Source organism: Prinia subflava, chromosome Z (genome assembly GCF_021018805.1).
Source record: "Prinia subflava isolate CZ2003 ecotype Zambia chromosome Z, Cam_Psub_1.2, whole genome shotgun sequence".
Taxonomy (NCBI): domain Eukaryota; kingdom Metazoa; phylum Chordata; class Aves; order Passeriformes; family Cisticolidae; genus Prinia; species Prinia subflava.
Genome location: NC_086283.1, coordinates 11,761,966 through 11,782,281, shown reverse-complemented (window position 1 = coordinate 11,782,281; position 20,316 = coordinate 11,761,966). Strand labels below are relative to the sequence as shown.

At 38.5% G+C, this 20,316-nt stretch overlaps 1 protein-coding gene across 10 annotated transcripts in view; it reads left to right on the top strand.

Annotated features, from left to right (window-relative positions):
* BMPR1B (bone morphogenetic protein receptor type 1B) overlaps positions 1-20,316 on the top strand; it is a 238,069-nt gene that overhangs the window by 125,816 nt on the left and 91,937 nt on the right. For 8 of the 10 annotated variants that reach the window (XM_063423762.1, XM_063423770.1, XM_063423766.1 and 5 more), the window contains one exon: positions 7,543-7,682. The exons of the other annotated variants lie outside the window; for them this stretch is intronic. The gene's annotated coding sequence lies outside the window, so the exon portion shown is untranslated. The remainder of the gene's footprint in view (positions 1-7,542; positions 7,683-20,316) is intronic. 10 annotated transcript variants of the gene reach the window in all.

The following is a 20,316-nucleotide window of genomic DNA, read 5'->3' as shown; positions in this document are numbered from 1 at the left end:
CTTCTTTAAATAATCCTGGTTATCATGGGTATCCATAATGCAGTTCATTAATGGCAAAAAAGGGGAGATTTTAGCATTAGTTGAATTTGTTAAACCGTGTTTGGTGTTTATCTACAAATTACTGTTAACCTGTATGCCCAGCTAGAGAATACTGTATGCATAGTCATAGTATATTGAAAAAGCTCAACATCTAAACATGGAGCTGTTTTACGCCTTCTTCCTAGCTGAAGTATAGCCACAGTGAAATAAACCACAAATACTGGAGATCTTCCACAAAGGAAAAGAAAAAAATTGTAATGAGACTAATCAAGTTAGTTTATCTAAATAATAATGAATGTCAACATCAGTGAAAGTTGATGCTTAATAAAAATGAATAAATACATTCTATGTGAAAATATTGTATGGTGTATTCACTCACATTTATATTTCTCTTTGTCAAGGGGAGAGTCTACTCCACAGGAAAGGAGGTATTATAGAAACCAGGTTGTCTGGGGATTTCGGTGGCATTGGCATTGGTCATGGAGGAGGATATTACTCCTGTTTAGCATGACTGATAAAATTTGAGGCCCTGGTGGCTAGCTTTAAAATACTGCGTTGCACAGGTCCTCAAAGGATTTATGAGAAATACTTACATTTCAGTTGTTGACAGTATCATGCTTACCTTATTTATTGGTCCTGTCATCTCTGTGCTTTTGGAAATATCACCTCTAATTGTTCTGAATAATTTCAGCAACACCTGCTGGCAAGCTCAGACCTGATATACTGGAAGCTTTCCTGTTGTTGACGTCAGCCAACAAACCATTTGTGTCTTAAGCAGATGTTTTTAATTTTTTTTTCACATGGGATTTACTTAGATATATTCTCTTCCTCCAGTAAAGGCCAGCCACCTCTTTCGGGCTGTTTACAATCAGAAACTGGTATTGACTGGGTTACTGGCACCAAACTTATATGGATTTTACTTAGCTGCAATGTTGACATATTTTGTGGTTTATGTATTCACTTCTTCTCCCCTCTTCTTCTGTTTTTCAGAAGTTTCACATTTCATATTTTCTAATTTAATCAAAAAACTCCTCTACATTGTCTGCCTTTAGATTGTTGGTAAATCTGAGGATATTGGCTGGTTTTGGTCTCACTCTATTACCATCTTGAAATAGTCACTTTTGCTTCCACTAGCTTTTACTACCTAGATTTACTACCTATTATTTTCTTACAGTCTGTATAATTTTACAAATTTCTGATTGCTTCCTCACTGTTCCTTTCAGGGTTGTTCTTCTAAAATTTAATTTATACTATATGCTACAAAGGCTTTGGTTCCCATTGAAAAGCAAAACACAACCAAAAAAAATTAACAAAAAATGAAATATACCCAGATGAATGGTAGTACAATGAAAAACAGTAACCACACCCCACCGCCCCGTAAATAAACATTGATAATAATAGGTACTTTAAATCTTTCTCGGGGTGATGTGTCATCTAATTAGGAGCAAATAATATCAGATTCTTTTGAGACAATAGATCTAGATAATTTTAAAAATTCACTTTACATAGGACTTTATGAGTTGAACTTTTTGGTTCATTGTTCTTGGTAGAGTAGCTACATGGGTGTGTTGTTAACAAATTGATATTTCATCAGTGTACAACATGGACATATACATTCAAAGTGTTTCTAAAGGTTTCAAGCTGGACTGTGGTATACAGCAGTAATGTCTTCCCTCTCTTTTCCTCCTTTGACAAAAAATTACACCCTCCTAAAAAAAGTGCTAACAAGCAGATTTCAGCTATCACAGAATCCCCGAGGGGCCAAGCAAGCCACATGGCTTTATGAAGTGCAGCAAATAAAATGGTGTGCATTTTCTCGGTCTTTCTGCAGCGAAGAAAGAGTACTAAAATCAGTGCACTGCCCTTCAGTCACAGAATTTGCTGGACACCTTTATAAAAGGCAAATCTAAAAAGTCCTGGATGTGGGCTCTTATAAATTCCCTGTATCTTCTGCTGTCAACAGGATTGACAAAGGCTCTCTACATACTTTCAAAACATTAACCTTACTACCCAATGCCAGAAATGCTTCTTGCCTCTTTCACCTAGGCTAGTTGTTACCATTTTATGTCATATTGTAGATATTCTTTCTCTTAATGAAAAACCTCTTGAAGGTGTTTGTTTTTCATCCAGGAGAGCTTTGTTTGTGAGTTAGATGTGCTTTCTACGGATTTTTTTTTTTTTTTTTTTTTTTTTTTTTTTTTTTGCGCAGGATGTTAGTCTTCTGTCTTGGAATAAGGAGAGAGATGGATAAGTAAATGAAGGTATTTCAGTGGCCCAAACTATACAACTAAATCTGAAATGTATATGCTCTACCAGCTTTCATACTGGATAACAGGCTTCTCCTATTCTCTTTATTATCTTTAATTGCCCTATGACTTTTGAAGTTGTGTGGCTGTTTGTTTCTTGACTCAAGTTGAAAGTAAATCCCACCTTGCCACTTCTATTATGCTCAGGTCTCATCCTAATCAAGAGTTAAAATTCTCTGCACACAATGCCCTATACTGGTATATTCCTTTGTATGGCAGAGTTTCAGTATCTTCACTATTTAATTGTATCAGCTACAATTAAAGCCGTAAATGATACACTTCTCCCTCATCATTCGTTCCTCCATGGTAAGTCACCAAGATGCTTGCATTGATACAATTTACAGTTTACAGCCATTCCTTCTTTTGGAAGGGTCCAGTTATAATCCTCTCCAGGTTCCAATTTGTGCCATACATGGCCATCTATGTGGGTTTTTGTACCCATTCCAACCACCTGGGACGCATTACTCCCATTTGGTTACCATTGCATTGACTTCTTGTTTGTATTATGGAATTTATTTTAATTTCTGAACAGTCTCTATAAATGGTCTTGTACGGTCTGTACATGAAGAAAAAAACCTCATGGTCTAAAAGTATAATTTAATTTCTGCATATTCTTACTTACTCATTGTAATATCAGTCTGTAGGAAGACAGTATCAAAGTGTAAGAATGCCCTTTGACAGAGTTTCTCCACAGGGTAAAGAATGTTTTAAAAATGCCAATTCCTAAAATCCCCATAACTATTTTTACGAAGTCATAGAAAAATGCTGGAAGAGGTCTCTCAGGGTCATCTGGCTGTATCCCAAGGCAGGATCCTTACAGATTTAAGCCACTCTAGAGAGACAGTTTTCTGGCCTTTTTTTAAGGGGATATTCTGTCAACTTTACTGGTGTCTCTCGATCACATGCTATGCAACAAGAAGTTTTTGTTGTGTAGTGATGCCTCATGCTGAGGCTGAATTTGCTATTCTCCTTCTCACTGGGAATTCTTTGGAACTTATGGGATGCTTTTTTCATTTCCTTAAGCTTTTATTTTAATTTTCAAAGCACACATATATGTTTATGCATGTATATATATGGATATAAAATGTATTAGAACATCTTTCATAGCTTAAATGTTTGCATCATACTGCCCTTCAGAGATTAATGGCAGGTAGACAGGCACACTTGTAAGCAAGGACAATGATGGTGCTGTGCAAAAACACATAAAAAGCCTTGGACCTTTCTACATGAATTCATAAAGACAGAAGAGACTTTTGGCGAGGGAGTAAAGGTCTTTTCTGAGGAATTAGAATTTTTTTGTTGCATTTTAGTCCTGCAGGTGAACAGAATGGTATGAGTGGCCAAGCTCCTTGTTTCTCCTTTACTTTACTCCTCAGGCTATTGCCTTCTGCCCCAGCCTCTCTGCTGTTTTCTTTCCCTGATGCCAGAACCTACACATCAGATGCATTAAATAATCTGTGCACAGACCATCCAGCCCAAATTGGGGATTTTGTATTGCAGTTGTGGATGCCTTTTCCAGGTTCTTTGTCATTGATGCAGGAAAATCCTCTCATGAATGGGCACTTACAGCACCCCAGCAGGAACAGAACTAAAACCCTACTCCATGCCAGCTGTTCTGCTATTCCATACAGCAATACCAAATGGCACTATACCTATCTCAGAAGATTGTGGAGGGGATACACAGTGACTGAGTAACTCCAGTACTCGCTGCTGGGTAAGAAAGCAGCTTAGAGCTAGAAAGGGGTTCATTTCTACAGTCACACTGTCTAGAGGCAAGTCCTTAAGCTGTTGGCATGTATTTCTTTCTATTATGTGCCTGTTGGGGTCAAGAAAGCAGAGAAAAAATATAGGTCTTTCCTTCCTTAAATTGAAAAGGCATAAGCTTTTCAATGTAGAAAGCTATGCCATAAATTCTAGAATTCTGTGAATTTTTAACTTGGTTGGAAGGTAAAAAGACAAAGGCACAGCTGAAAATGCTAGCTGATTAGTCTTGTGTATAAAATCCATTTAAGGCGCAATAGCAAACTTCTGTATAAAAATTAATTAGAACATAGCACAGTCAGTTGAGATCAAAGAGCCTACATTTATTGTGAAATATATGGTTGCTGGAGACAATTCATTTTTAATTTATTAGATTCCATAAACTGTTTTCTGATAGGTTAGGAACAGAGATCTATCAAGCTTATTCACATAATGCCTGCTCTGGCAACTAGCTAAATGAATTATTGTCTTGAAGCATATACTTACCCTTTAATGGTAGTAGACACAGCAATGAAACGGTAGTTTTCATTGTAGTGAAGAGCTTAGTGTGTTTTTAGTATTACAAAAGAACTAGCATAGTAGAACAAGTTGATACTAGCAAAATAAAACACCACACTTTTCCTATAAGGAGTGACAGAGAAAGTAATTGTTGCTTTCATCTTACTGGTGTGATGTCAGGCGTTTTTTCTGAGATGCATATTTGAAAAGGTGAAACCTGAGGCAGCTACATCCCAGGTAATTTCAGGTTCTTGAGATGTGCATATGAATTTGTGGTGGAATTCCTCTGTGCTGCTATCTTTTACATTTTCCTTCATGTTTTTTGCTAGGGACAGAACCAATCTATCCCATTCAGAGCATGACCACCCTTTCACCCCCCTGGTTTAACTTTGCCTTCAGATTGCTCAGATGGGTAGAATCTAGCTTCATCTTGCTACTCCAGCAGCTGCCCCTGGTACGAGAGACCTATAAGGCCTTGGTTATCTCTTGCTTTGTAGTATTGTTTCATGAACTACTGGAAAAATTTGTAAAAGTTCAGGGGTTTGCTCATCTTTTTCTTTATTTATTTCTGCTTTCATCAATAATATGATGAAATAGCCTGTGATGCAATCAAGGATGTTGTAAAAATTACAGTGTATATAGAATTAAAATGTCAGTGTCTGTCTGATCAGCTTATATGCACAGAGACTCTATAGTATGGGAGGGTGAGCAGTATTCTCATGTTTGCAAACCCTTGATTTAACTGCACATTTCTCCTGCTGTTCTTTCAGTATGACTAGACTTTTTAGCTTGACCTGTGCTTATTTTATCCCAGTACAGGTTTGGATCCCAAAAAAATAGTTATTCTCTGTGCCTGTGGAAACCAAACTTATTTTAATATGTTACACAAAAAAAAAGCAACCTTCATCTGTTTTTTTCCCCTTTTCTGCATCCTATTGTAATTTTAAAGTACAACTCCTTTTGAATTTCAGAGGTGGCCTGATAAGGCAGAACAAGATATTTTAGATTCAGAAGAGTCCTAAAACATCTGCTGTGTAAAGAGACCTGATGGCAGAAGGATGGAGAGTGCTTATATATTCTCAGAATTGCATTAAAGTATCCAGTACAGGACATATGCCAAACTCGTCAAGAAAGCACAGGATATTTTTGTTTTATATTGTTTTAATATTTTGGGTCTTTTTAATGTTGTCAAAATATCTGCTGGCAATCTAAATATAATATGTTCAGTCCCCTTTCTTTAATTTACAGAAGGAGTGAGATTCTCAAAAAGAAATTGTCTTTTGGGTGTGTCCAGGTGTGCGCCTGTAAATGCTGTGGAAGTTTGAACAGCATCAGACCATTATTTTCTGAAAAAATAAGCTATTGCAAATCAGCAGGCATGAAGCCAAGTTATAATAGAATAATTTATTATAATTTGATGTAGATGGTGGATAGAATGGATACATTGTAATTGAAGCTAAGTGAATAATTCCAGTAAATAATTTATTCAATGAATTTATCCTGTTTTCCTGCTCAGAGATTGCTTTTACTCCCCCTCTCCCTTCCCTCCTTACATTTTTATAGCCCCTGGAGTTTTTTTTTTTAACCAGAGGGGTGAGGGCTCTCTCTGTTTCCTTATGTGCTGGGCTGTGCTGGCCACTGTGGCAGTGCTGCCGTTTCACACCTCTGCATCCCCGGATGTGCAGGGCTGGAACTCCATACTCGGGGGAAGTCTGGTGCGGCTCTGTGTGGGACATGCCCATCAGGACAACAAGGCTTCCAGAGATGTGGGCTTTCCTTCAGGGCAGGAATTAGTTATGTTGTGGGCTTTGCACTTCACAGATGGGTAGAACCTCCTCAGCAAAGACCTACTCAAGATGGATAACAGGGGGCTTTCTAGAGGGTGACAATCACGTTTCATTTGAGCTGTTGACATCTTCATTTTTTTTGTGTGTGTGTGTGTCTGTGTCTGTGTCTGTGTCTGTGCAGTGCGGGGGAGCTTTGGGTTTGGTTTTCCAGGGCTTCCAGAAGAGAGTAGAAATGTTTGTACTGTAAAAATTCCTTCCAAGAAAATGTCTCTAGTCCAAGGAATTTGTTTATTGAGCAGGAGTTGTGCTCCCAAAGCCTTGTGTGGTTTTGTTTCTGTTACTGTATGTGCTTGCATCCTGCTGGTTGATTAGGCTGGCGAACATGCTGTGTCCTTATCCTGTCTTGTTCTGCCCTTTCTTCTAGTTTTTTTCCTAGCTTTTTCAACAGGGTTTCTGGAGTTTTTAGCTTTTAGTCAAGCTTTGTCTCTCCTCAGCAACCCATTCCTTCTTTGTCAGGAGTTCAGACAAGGACTATTAGATGCATGCACATTCAATAGAATTATTTTTTCCTGGTTCCCTCAAGGACCCAAGCCAAATCCTCCACCTTCCATTTAACATTATATGCAGATTAGTGTAACATTTCATCTCATTGCTTTGAGTAGTAAAAGAGTTTCATGTCATAAGGACTAATGTTCCTAATTGATACTTGAAGCAGCAGTGACTAAAATGAATTGAGTTATGGACATCTCAGAATTATTCTTATTCCAGACAGGTTGCAAACTTACTTAGGCATCACTTCATCAGGACTGCGATGATCTCAGGTTGCTAAGTGCTCAAGTAAATGAAGCACAGACTGAGACAACATTCAGCAAAGAGTGTGAACTTGTGATGTTTGATTCAGAGCTCTGAGCCACCAGCCTGGGATACAGAATATAGCAGAACCTATGTATAGTGGTGAGCATGTCCTACTGTGGTTTATTGATTTACCAAATTCATCCTCACAGTTACTGGGTCTGAAGATTTTGGTATTATCATTCTGTTCTATGTGTTATGTCTTTGTCCATTTTGTTTATGTTCATCATATTTTAACACAAAAATCCCTTAGAGCACAGAATCTGCCCTTCCATGACTTGTCTCACTTTCTCCCATAGCTCTAAGACAGCGCCTGCACCTGTGGAAAAGGGCTTTAACCCTACACTGCACTCTCAGCGCAGGTTTGGAGTGATATCACGCAAGCTTGTCCACCTCCTCTGTACTGCTGTTTGTCACTGAGCAAAACATCAACTACCAGGTTTGATTTCTTAAGGAGATTTCTTGCATTTCTTGCATTTTTCTTTTGACAAAAGTGGAATTGTTTGGTTTTGTATAGATAATCCATACATTCTTCAAGGTGACAATATTCCTCTTAAACAACTTTAAAACATTTGACTTTTATATTAATTTGTAAAAGCAAATTATTTTAATGGTAGAATGTATGAACAATAGTTAAATCTGTTCAGCAGTCTGGTGTATTTTTTAATAGATTTCTATATTAATATTGGAGCAAAGACAGTAATTTCTGGTGCTTTTACAGCTGTGAAAACATGCCTATTGCAAAAAGAGACTGAACTGTACCAAAGGGCACACTGTGCCAGCAATATTTAATACTTCATTGTAGGTCTGCTGTTTTAAACATCTGTCCCTCATTTAGTGTATTTTTAATGCAGAATTTTTAGTGTGGGCGAAAATGTAACTTTTTATAGTAAAATGCTTTCTCTGCTACTGAGAAAAAAGCAACTTAGGGTTCTGTGAGAAAAAAAAGTATTTTTAATGATTTATAGGATTTGAGTCATTGGCCTTCAACTTCCATAAAACAGTAAGTCATTTTTATTGAAATGAACACATTTCTAAGAACACAAATGTGGTTGATAAAGGAAGTTTCCGTGAAGTAAAGCTGGAAGGGGAAAATTGCCCTGTAGCCCCTGTACTGTGCTGCACATTATGTGTAGAAAGAAAATAACTGAATTACGGGGGCTGAGGCAGGTGAGTGCAGCAGACTCCTGCAGTAAAGAGAAAGAAATAGGAAATGAGCTTTCTGTTAAAGACACTGAGATTATGGTCACCTGATGTGATAGTCAGTGCTCTTTGGGCATTGTAGAATGTCCAGGTTGGAAGGGACCATAAAAAGTCATCTGATTCCAATCCCTTCTTCAAAGGGTATGAGATGAGAATGTTGGAAAGATGTCCTAGGGTCTTGCTATGCATGAACAGTTCTTCATCTTGAGAAAGGACTTGCCACTGCTGAGGCTGCACCTCAAATCCTGTGTTCAGTTTGGGCCCCTCACGACAAGAAAGACATTGAGGGGCTGGAGCATGTCTAGAGAAGGGCAGCAGAGCTGGTGAAGGGTCTGGGGCACAAGTCTTATATGGAGCAGATGAGGGAGCTGCAGGTGTTTGGCTTGGAGAAGGAGAAGGGGAGACCCTTATTGCTGTCCACAACTGCCTGAAAGGAGGCTGTAGCCAGGTGGGGGTCGGGCTCTTCTCCCAGGTAACAAGTGATAGGACAAGAGGACACGGCTTCAAGCTGTGCCAGGAGAGGTATAGACTGGATATGGAGAAAAAATTCTCACTGAAAAGGTGGTCAAGCACTGGAAGGGGCTGCCCAGGGAATGTGGACTGTACATCCCTGTAAGTGTTCAACAGTGTGTAGGTGTGTTGCTTAGGGACATAGTTCAGTAGTGATCTTGGCAGTGCTGGATTAATGGCTGGACACAATGATCCTTTCCAAACTTAATGACTGGTTACAGAAGAGAGCAACACGTGTACAGTGTAATTCTTCCTCTCTAGTGTAATTTCCACTGTCATTTTCTGGAAGAAGACTAAAGTGAGTGAATCTTCACAGTTTTTTTATGCATGCAAAAATACAAAATATCCTTGTCCTTACAGTATGTGGCTATCATGTACTAAATCAATTTTCCAAATATGTGGTGAGTGCCCATGCTTATCATATTTAAGTATTTATCAGAAACACATCTTAGATTATTTCCTCCCTTTCACAGATACAAGACCACCCAACTTATTTTAGAAAAGGACTTAAATTTTCATCTCTAACAGCACAAGAAAAGTCTATGGTTGGTTTGTTTATTTGTTTGTCCTGAAGTATTAATGCTCGGACACCAATCAGCTTGTTCAGATGATATGTTCCTAGATCAGCCTGCTGGGATTAGTTGGTGGAGGAGATGTTTCATCTTGCAAAGAGGGAAAACAAACACTAGATTTGCTGTTTTGATCTGTAAAAGGAATAGTTCAGGAAGGGAACTCTGTACTGGGACTCAAGAGTTTATTGGAGGGTGAGGATCAATGACATCTTAGTTACCAGAAGAAGTTTATTGGTCTTGTGTGGAAAAAACACTTGAAATTATATCCACAGATACGTTACAGCTTCCCTTTATTCCTGTCTTATATCTCAGTATAATTAATTGATGAAGATTTACACTGTCTCTTATGTGAAAGGACTGTTTGAAAAAAGGAAAATCATTTGGCTCATATTAACTTTGCCTCAGCTATACCTTCCTTTACCCACTTTGTACAGGTGTATTACTACCTGAAAAAGGATTAAGAAACAAGCTGAGCTGGGAACCTCCAGAAAACAGAAAAATGCTCTTTTTTACCCAGGAAATGCTTCTTGGTTGTGTGTGGTCTTGTTGCACAGGGTTTATCAATAAAATATAACAGGACAGGAAAAAAAAATCTTTCTTACAGACACTAAGTATGTCAAATTCTTTTTCCTTCTCCTCACTTTTTTTTTTTTTAAGAAAATATGTCTTCTATTTGTACAAGTACATGAGGTCAATGTGAACTATGGGAATACAACATCTTTTATGTTTTGGGTCTGTTAAGCAGATCTGTTCTTACAGTTTTCAGTGATGCGGTATGTAGATTAGAATTGTGTCCTTTTTCAGTGATGTTCCTGACTTCAGAACATTCCAGTTTAAAATAAAAAAATGTAACAGTACACCTGATGCAGCTCTTAATGACACTAGAAAAGGAAGCCAGAATATGTCCCTCTTTTAATTTTCCATAAAAGAAGGAAGTCTACAGGCACAATGTATTTTAGAAGACCCCTTGTCATCTAGATCACCAATCACTGGAAAAAATTAAAAAAGAACTATCGTTAACATAATTTGGGAAGACCTGATATTACCTAAGAATATAAACCATCTATTTTTTTTGTAATATAACAATTATTGCATACGTCTGTGGCTGTAGAGGCAGCAAGCCTCAAATTTAAAATTTGTCAAAGACAAAAACCCTGTTTTCTTTTGAATTTTTGATTTATGTATATTTACTAGGGTCCAATTAAAAAAAATTATGTAGAGAAAAGTATACATGTGTGTTTCTGAGGGTGGCTACTATGGGCAATTTCTTCTTATAGGCATTCATACAGATCCTGAGTCTGGAATCATCAGGATGTGGTCAAGAGCAAAGTCCCAGTTCACAGAGGCTTGGGCAGGTTTGGGGGACTGCTGAGGTAGGAACTGTAAGACAGTTCCTGTCACTGGCAATCTGGTTCCCTCTGCCAGGCCTCTGTCCTTGTAGAAATGCCAGGATTAGCCCTGCAGCTGTACAGACTTAGTCACTAATTAAGAGAAACTGATTTTACTGGAGTTTCATCCAGGGTTAAAGCTCTGAGTGAAGCCAGTTGAGACATTCAGAGGTACTGAGTTCTGCATGCCATTAGGATCACCAAACTTGTCAATGGTAAGACATGAATGCCCTTTCCTAAGAATATTTAAAGTAAATAAACCCTCTCCGAATTATCTTCTTGTGTAAAACTGAAAAATACAAAAAGGTTTTCCCATCGCCTGCCACCATAAGCATGGATAACTGTGGTTCACATAACTTTTTAAAAACATTTTAGGAACAAAATAACCCTAAAATATCTAAGTACTAAAGTCTTCGTTTGTACCAGGCTCAGCAATGCATTTTCATTTGACTGCATTGTGAGATAACGTCTGTAAGGCAGCTCCAGTGTAATAAAAAGTGCTGATTTCATAGGAGATTGCAAAGGACAAGCTCCGTGCCAAATTTAGCTGCTCTTTGGAAATAAAAATGGAATCACAGAAAACTGAGAGCCCTGCATATAACTGAACAGCTTTCCGAACCATTGCATTTTACATATATATATATATATATACATACAATGTTAGTTTTCTCAGGTGAGGGCCAACATAAATGTTTGGAGTTCACTCTCAGCTGGTTCAGTGGTGCAGCAGAGATTGGCGTGCGTTGGTGGTGGCATCACGGACACTGGAAAAACCCCGCTCACCGCTGGGAGGAATGCGCTTGGCACCGAGTCAAATGCACAGCGTGGAAGCATTCACCTAATTAGTGTTTTAACAGCTGCTTAAGGTTCGTTTCAATGGGAAGAGAATTACTGAGCACAATTTTGTGTAATTAGTAGAGCATAAAACACGTGGTATGTCTAATTAAATGTTTAAAACTATTGACATTACGTAGCTACTGTTGAGGTAAATGAAGTGGAAAATCGTTATGATTTTTTCGGTTGGTAAATTGCTCCACAATATGCTCAAAGGCCCATTTGATAAGATGAACTCAATCCTAATGCAGAGTGATGAGCACCGGGGCCTTTTCACACCCCACAGGTATGTGGAGGTCTCACCAATTTAACTGGAGGAACTGGCTGGCATTTCAGGGCTTTCAAGTCTTGCCAGCATGTGCTCCACTCTTCAGAGCACACTGTTAAATGCAAGAATGTCCTGCTGCTTTGGTTCACAGCTCCTTTATCCAAAGGGTGACAAACTGTGCATTGTAGAGCTGAAGTCCTCGCTTTCTGATCCCAAAACAATAAAGGCATTGAGTAACGATCCAGCAGGCATTTAGAAAGGGAGCTTGGCGCTGCAAGCAGATTTGCTTATAAAACTTGTATTTCACAGTTTGCATTGTTGAAGTATTTGGACTTTGTTTTGCAGTTCTCAAGATAGATATGGGAGTGCAATTATATATCATGCAACATCAGTAGTGTGATTAATTTAAATCCAGTTGCACTACAGGTGCTTCACGCTATGCTTGTAGCACCCTGTTCTCTCATATTTATTTACAGGAATATTGAAAAATGTTGACTGTAAACCCCAAACTTCTGGGATTCATTTTTTCCCCATTTGTGTCAATACAGTTTTTGTCTAATGGATATTTAATGACATGCTGTCATGTAAACCATCTTTTTTTTTTTCCCTATTTCAAATTGCAATAGAGAAGAAATAGCACAGAGACAGGAGTGGGGTTTAATTGCAGCTGTGACACTCAAATCCAGCAAAAAAACCAGAAAACCACAGAATTTACGCTGGGATAACTGAGGACTCATCCAGTCTTTTTTGTACTGAGTTACTTAGCTCTACAAGCTAAGTTTGTCATTCTGTATAATACTTGTAGTATCTGTCAATATAACTGTAAAAGGAACATATGCATTGTGGAAGGGTAAACATTCCCTAAAAGAAATTACATTTCTTAGAAAAAAAAAAATTAAAAAGGGATAAGTTGCCCTTTTTTGCTTCCATAGCTTTGCATCTCATTGTTCATTTGTTTTTATGTCCTGCAGGAAACCATGTAGTAAGGTGAAGCTGTGATTACAAGTTTGCATAAGACATGCCAGTACTGCATGCCCTGAAAGGCCACAGATCACATCACTCTTCTGAGGAAGGAGAGTTAAAGGTGGCATTGGTGTAATTGGAATTCTACTCAGGGGTTTGTTCCCTAAGACTTCTCTGGTATGGCATGAGAAGCAATCTACATTTTCTTGACATACCTCAAAACACAGTAAGAAGTCTGTCTTTTGTTTTGAGGAATGTTTTCAATCTTAAATTACTTTTTGTGCTATTTAAATTTAGTGACATAATTTTTGAAAGTGCCCTAGGAACTTAATGAAGACAGGAGTGGTCATACTTCACAAAACCGTGGGAAAGAGGGATCTGGAGAAGCCTCTTGTGTCTTTTCAGGGCTTTTGGAGGCCTGTAGCAGCATCAGGGCTGTCTGTGAGGCTATGGTACTTCAGCTGTGAGCTGAAAGAGTTAATTTTCAAGTTCATCATGAGCTGTGTTTACTGATCCTTTCTTATTCCTTTGTGATAATTGGCACCTCAGATTCTCTGCTAATTAATTGGGCTGCAAGGGGCAGGTGGCGCCATTCTATTTTGATAATCCCTGTCAGCAATGTCTGTATAATCTCTTTGTTTAATTAAAACGAATTTGTAATAGGGGTGCATGAACTTGCAACAGTTTGGGTTTTTTTCCCCTTCTCTTCCTTTCTCTCTCTCTCCCCTCCCTCTTTCTCCCCCATCCCTGCCTCCCTCCCTCCTGGCTGTGGTTTGCTTCACTTCAGTGGGCGTTCACTGCTGGGGGGGCAGTTCTGCACTGGTGGAACCACCACAGTCCATGTGCTATTGTCACTCTGCAGTCTCTTTGGAGATGTCTTACCTCATTAACACTCCCCAAGACATAAGCCATTTATTTTGAAATGTCTTCTTTCGTTTTCCCTTTAAAACAAAGAACATATCTGTAAAGAGATTTCAAAACTTTTTCCTACTTTGAGTTAAAAACAGTTCAGATGGTGCCCTGAGATTTAAAATAATTTTAGTTAAAACCAAAATATTTAACCATTGAAATCCATTACTGTAATGCTTTATCAGTTCATTGCTTGTTTATCTCCATGGCCCTGACAAAAATTTCAAACAAGCAAACAAAATCCAGTGCCAAAAGCATTGTTTATCATAAGTCAGTTCAGCAAAGGTCAACTTTTTAATGCTCTCTGACCCAGGACAGATTTCAGAATGGAGAGCTGGAAGTTTAAATTTCTGCTAAGACACAGAAAATGTGTGTTTCAATGTGTGTTTCAATGTGTGCTTTATTAGGATTATTGGAATTTTTTCATGCAAACTACGAATAAAGAAGTGGATTGCAAGCCTCATCCTTGAGGGAGTTGCATGGCATTGAAGGTCCCCTGCTTCTACAAATGTCTCCCTGATGTTTTGTCTAGCTTGTCTTCACATTCCAGAGCAGAAGACAGAAAGTCGCAGGAGCCAGAACAAAACACAGGTTTTGTTTTACAAACATTTTAAAGGGATAAGAAGGTGAAGGATAGGTGACAAAGGCTTCTTGTGCCATGGAGGACATTTCACATCAAGTGCTCATCTTGTCTTTTTTTTTGTTTTTCCTTTCTTGTGCCTATACAGGAGGCATGCTAGAGACTAGCAGAAATCAGAATCCAAATTCTGACAGAAATTTAACTGCTCATAGGTCACTGAAGGAGTCTGTCAAGCTTCTGTAGTAATATGAATGCACACAATTCCCTAAAAGAGAAAAAAATGGTTTATAGTAGTTTAATTATATTATTATCTCCCCTGTGCTCAGATGAGGTTTCTCAGGAACTGACACTGGCACTCCTTTATGTTTATTTGAGAAGGCTGGCACAGAAGATCACTTCTTCAGTGGCATCTGTCTCAGCATTTCCACAGATCCCCGAGACTCCTGTTGCAGATATTTTTTCCCTGCTGTATTGATGTGTTTACTTGCACTGTGTGCTGAAGCCACACATCCAGCTCGTTTTCCTGTGGTGTGTTTACTAGTGCCACAGATAGGTGTGAGTATTCCTGCTGTACATCCAGAGAACTTGGAAACTGTGAGATGCCAGCAATGTAGGATGTACTTCATCCTTTCCTACTCACTCCTAGTGTCCCTGAGGTCCTCCCTTTCCCCCTACTGATAAAGCTGCTGGTGGTTCAGTGTGGGTAGTTAATGTCACACAACACTCAAGTCATCCATTTGGGATCCTCCCAGCCAAGAAGTCAGCTCACATGCAGGAGATGAGGTCCTGAAATTACAGTGAAGAATGTTTTAGAAAGTTCCATTTGAAAGATTTTTTTTTTTTTTAAATAGATGTCAGTGAATTAGTATTTTTGATGGGAGGCTGAAGGATAAGCTGGCAAACTTGTCAGCATTCCCCTGCAGTGCTCTGAATGGATGCCCAGAGCTGCCAGCATTTGTAACCTCATCATTAGCCTCCCAGTCATTGCTCTTTGTCAAATATTCCTACTATCCACACTCAAATGGTCACAGGAAACTACTTTAATACAGTAAAACAAAATGAAGTTTCTAATTCTCATCAAATTAGGGAGAAGTTTGAAAACTCAAAGACTGGCAGGAAAAAAAGAAATCAAGAAATTCTTCTGTTCAAATCATCTGTGTTTTTAAGAGATTATCTAAAGCTATGGCTTTTATTATTAAAACATGAAATGAAATGAAAACATAAAATGAACATTGTCATAAGCTGTCTTGCTGCTGTTTGCACCTTTGCCATATGGGTGCTCTGCAGTGCCTGTGTGCCAAGGGAGAGGAAATTTCAGTTCTCTTTCCAGGCATGGGATGAGCATCACACTAGAAAGAACTTCTGTAACACAGTGGAAAGCAATCCCTAAACTTTTCAGAAACTGGAAATGCATCCAAGGATTTGCCTGCATCACAAACATTCTTAGAATTTTCTGTTATAAATTGTAACTTTAAGGTACAAGACTGCAGATGTTTAAAGCAGAAAAATATCTCCATGTACAGAAGCAGGGGGAAAAAAAAGCTGAAATCCTGAAAAGCTCAAGAGGTCCAAAGGAATCTTTCCTCTAACTTGTTCCTTAACATAACAACTAGGGATCAGCTCAGCAGCATCTAGCCCTTACAGACGGTGTCTATTGCAAGTTGTGACTGCAGTGCATTTCCTTTTCCTGGTAATTAAGATACTGTTGTGTAAAGGAGTGACTTCAAAGTTGTGTCTGGGCCCCCCACTCATCTGGCTTATTAGCACATTTCCTGGAATAGTGATAGCTTCAAGGTTTTGCTGAGCTCTGTTTGTTTGTGAGTCCAAATGAAAACAATGGGAGAGTTGAAACAACTTCTGAGAGGTGTGAAGAACTTTCTTATTAGGGGAGTTAATTGGATTTCTCTCCTGCCTGGCTTTAGGTGAAAGATTCCCAGGCAATTCCATGGCTTCTGTACAAATGTCTCCTGATTGTGACTATAATGGATATGTGGTGGTAGCTAACAGACTCACAATTCAAGCTATGGTACGAAGTTTTAGAGAGATGTCTGTAATATACACAAAATATAATAACTGATGTGGCTCTGGCAGTACCTCTGTTCCTCTGAGTCGCAGGATTTAGTTTGGGTCCTTTTGGTTCCCGATCTAGTTACTGCTGAATTGCCACAGGAAAGTATGAACACATTTGCTCCATATTACTCCATAGACTAGAGGTTAAAACTCCTGAAATGCAGCATTTAATCTGTGAAAATCCAACTCGGAATGTGAATCATTTTATATAGGAATTTCTGTCCACCTTTTATTGTGGCAAGACCTGAGTGTCTCCCTAAGTGATCCTTCTCCCTCTGCTGAGTGTCAGCAATAGCAGAATAGCAATTCACTTGCAAAGACTGTTTTGGAATCTTTGAAAGTATTGCATCCATGCTAGAAACTGAACAAAAATCACTCATGCCACAGAGGATTAAATGCCTTCTGAGAATGTGGAATTCCACATCTGAAACATAGTTCTGTTCTTGCTCAGATGCCTTGAAATGGTAAGTCCATTTCTTTGGTTAATAGGTGTTTGCTGCAGAGAGTCCACCTTTGCTGTGAAAGCAAGGAACTAATGCTGTCAAATGGTCCCATTTTATTGCACTACTTATGTCTCACATGTAGATTGTCATTAATAAATTTTAAATTGAGGTTTGTAATGTACAGAGGGATGCTGTGAATCATCCAGAACTTTTTCAGGAAGGAATTTTTCCTCTTGCCATCTAGAATGTGGGTATTAAAGAAATTCTGTGTTCTCCTGCCTCATACATTCAGCAGTTCAGAAGAAAAAATGTATCAGCTGGATATCATGTCGGAGATTGGTAGTTGAACAACTAAGTGGTAGGGTGAAAAAAACTGAGCAGTAGGAAAGAGTCATACAATTGTATAGGGAATTAAGAAGTTGCATGAAAAATTCTACAAATCACTTTAGAACAATAAAAACTGATAAATTCTCCATTTACTGACAAAGTTATTTGTCACAGATACTGACCCCAACTGATGGACATTAGGTAGCCAGTAGATGTGACAAATCACATTGTACATTATTAATTTAGATGATTGCTTTTCCACTCCCCAGCCAAATAATGGTTATTGGAGCTGGCAAATGCAGTGGCACTGTAGATACTGTACTATTGACAAGAAACAATCTGAAGTGATACTGGGGTGAACAGTTTCGGCAATTGTTGCAGAGACTTCTACTGTAGAAACTTCACTCTTTCTTGCAAGATTGTCTCTGCCCATTTGAATGTTAACATTCCTACATGGTGTCCAGTGCCAACTTCTGTGACTTATATTTTCAGGCAAGGCAAATATTTCATGTTGACTTTTGCTTGGAGTTGATAGGTCTTAGATGTGAAAGCTCATGCCTTTGTGAATATCTGTGAAGATACTGAGTTGAATCTCTAATACTGCTAGCTATTGACTTTTATTTATCTGTTGCCTTTGTTAAGGTTTAGGACCTTTTTTAAGGTCTGACTGTCCTAAAATCTTACAGGAGATTTAAACTGTAAAAGGTATTGTTAGGTGGTTTCCTTAAATTTATCATTACCTGCTACAGTAATGTTTTTGGAGAAGAAATACCAAAAAAACCCCTCAGAGTTGTCAAGGCCTTTATGGGATCATTTATCAAGAATTAAGATCAAGACTACCAAGCTAATAAATCAAGGTGCTCAAGTACACAACACAGGAGATTTTGAACAAGAGCTACACATTTTGGAGTTGTTTGGCTCACAGAGGAATGAGTATTTGAAACTGCCAAGGTTTTGAATCCAAATTCTCAGTGCATATAGTTTTCATCCTAGGAGTTATATTTTTTTTTTCCTTTTCTGCTATAGGCAGAATGTCAGCACCAGGATGTAACCTGGAAATTAAATATCCTTTGTTGCAGTAAATTTTTTAAACATTATGGTGACTATGCTTTAATACTTTGACTCCAGTTTTTAAATACTGCTTTTTAAAAAGTAAACAACAATCTCTAAGGAAACATGGAAATAGCATCTTGATTTGGTAACAGTTCTGAGAAACAGCACTTTTTCATTATGCCTGACTTTAACAAGTTGAATATTTATGTTTTTTATTCATTCATTTAGTTAGTTGTTTAAAAGCAGGATTAGTTACTTCTGGGATCTCTATTATGTATTTGTGTTATGGTAGGATTATCCTCTGATATTTGGCTGGGATTTGAGGTCACAAGCATTCTGGCCACTGAGAGTGACCACATTTGGCCAGTGGATGGCTTGTCTTTCATACTGGGACACCACTGCAGGGCCTCTTATTTCACCTTTCTCTAGCCAGCTCTTTCTGTTTCTTTGAGATAGCTCTCTGTTTGCCCCTAGTTTTGAGACCATATTTGCATCCTGGTCAATAAATTCCTTGCGTCCATGCATAAAGCACCATCTCAATCTATTGTTTAATTAATTGTCACATATCAGCCCTGAAGCAACATACTATCACTCGTTTCAGGACCTTGTAGTTACTGGAGGAGGACATGGGATATTCAAATAGGTACATTTCATTTCATCAGTTTTCAGCCTTATGTTATAAACTTGTCCAAACACAGAGGTGTGAAGGGAGCAGGTAGCACCACTTTTTCTATGATAACTAGTGTCCTAGCAGGGTGAGAGGGCTTTGCAACCCTACACCAATGATAAACACCTCGCTCAGATCCTCCTTTACAAAGGAATTTGTGAGTACGGCTGAATATCTCTGGAGAATGAGAAGGAAAAGATGAGACTGAGCTGTTCATGTTACTTCAGTCGCTGAAGAGGCTGGTGGTAACTGTTCCATCTATCTGAGGAAAACCCCTCACAGAGGATTTAAAGAGACCATGATCAGCTGTAAGGTGATATGTTAAAAGGACTACCAAAACCACCCATAGAAACTTGAAGCACTAAAGAGGCAATCACCAAAGACAGAAAATGCAGATGGCACAGCCATGGTATTGATTTGTTTTTCCTGGAATTACAAACTCCTTATTCACTTAAAATTAGTGATCAGCAGGGGCTGAGTCACTCAGTTCATTATCTAGACGCCAGTTTTCTCTTTCCTAAAAGTTTGTGTGCTCATGGGTAGGCCTGATGTGCTGGTGAACTGTGGGCAGTTCCCTGCCACATTCTCTTCTGGTGGGCTCTCAGAGAGGTGTGCATTCATCTGCTTGCTAAAAACAGAATTTCTCCCCATCATGGCAGAGAGGAATCAGTTGCAAAAATAACATGCCTTTTGGGTGTTTATGCAGGAAGGTGAGGATTGTTGTGGCCAAAAACAAGCATTAGCATCTCTGGTTCAGGTTGGTTGGCGGCTGAAGCAGCTTTCCAAATCTGCACAGAAGCACCTCCTAACTGATCAACAGAGAGAAAACAAAACAAAACAAAACAAAACAAAACAAAACAAAACAAAACAAAACAAAACAAAACAAAACAAAACAAAACAAAAAAACCAACCAACCAAACAAACAAACAAAACAAAACAAACAAACAAAAAAACCCTGACATTGAAAAAAGCTGTCTTTCCTCATGATCAGTCTGGCAAACACTTCCCCATGCCAGGATTACAAACGGGAAATAAGTAAGTTTTTTATTACATGCCATGGTATTTATGTGTGAGCTCCTGGAGTAGAGGTTAGTAAAGCTGGTCAGACCATAGCAAATGCTTGTGGAGATTTGATGTATGATCACCAATCAATATGTAAACTGAGTCAAGATCAGAAGAGTCTGTTAACTTTAGCAGGCTGCTCATCTAATGTTAAGTATAGAAAGAAAATTAGTAACAAAATTGTTATTATTGGTATTCTAGCTTGTATTTGGGGTTTGCAGCAC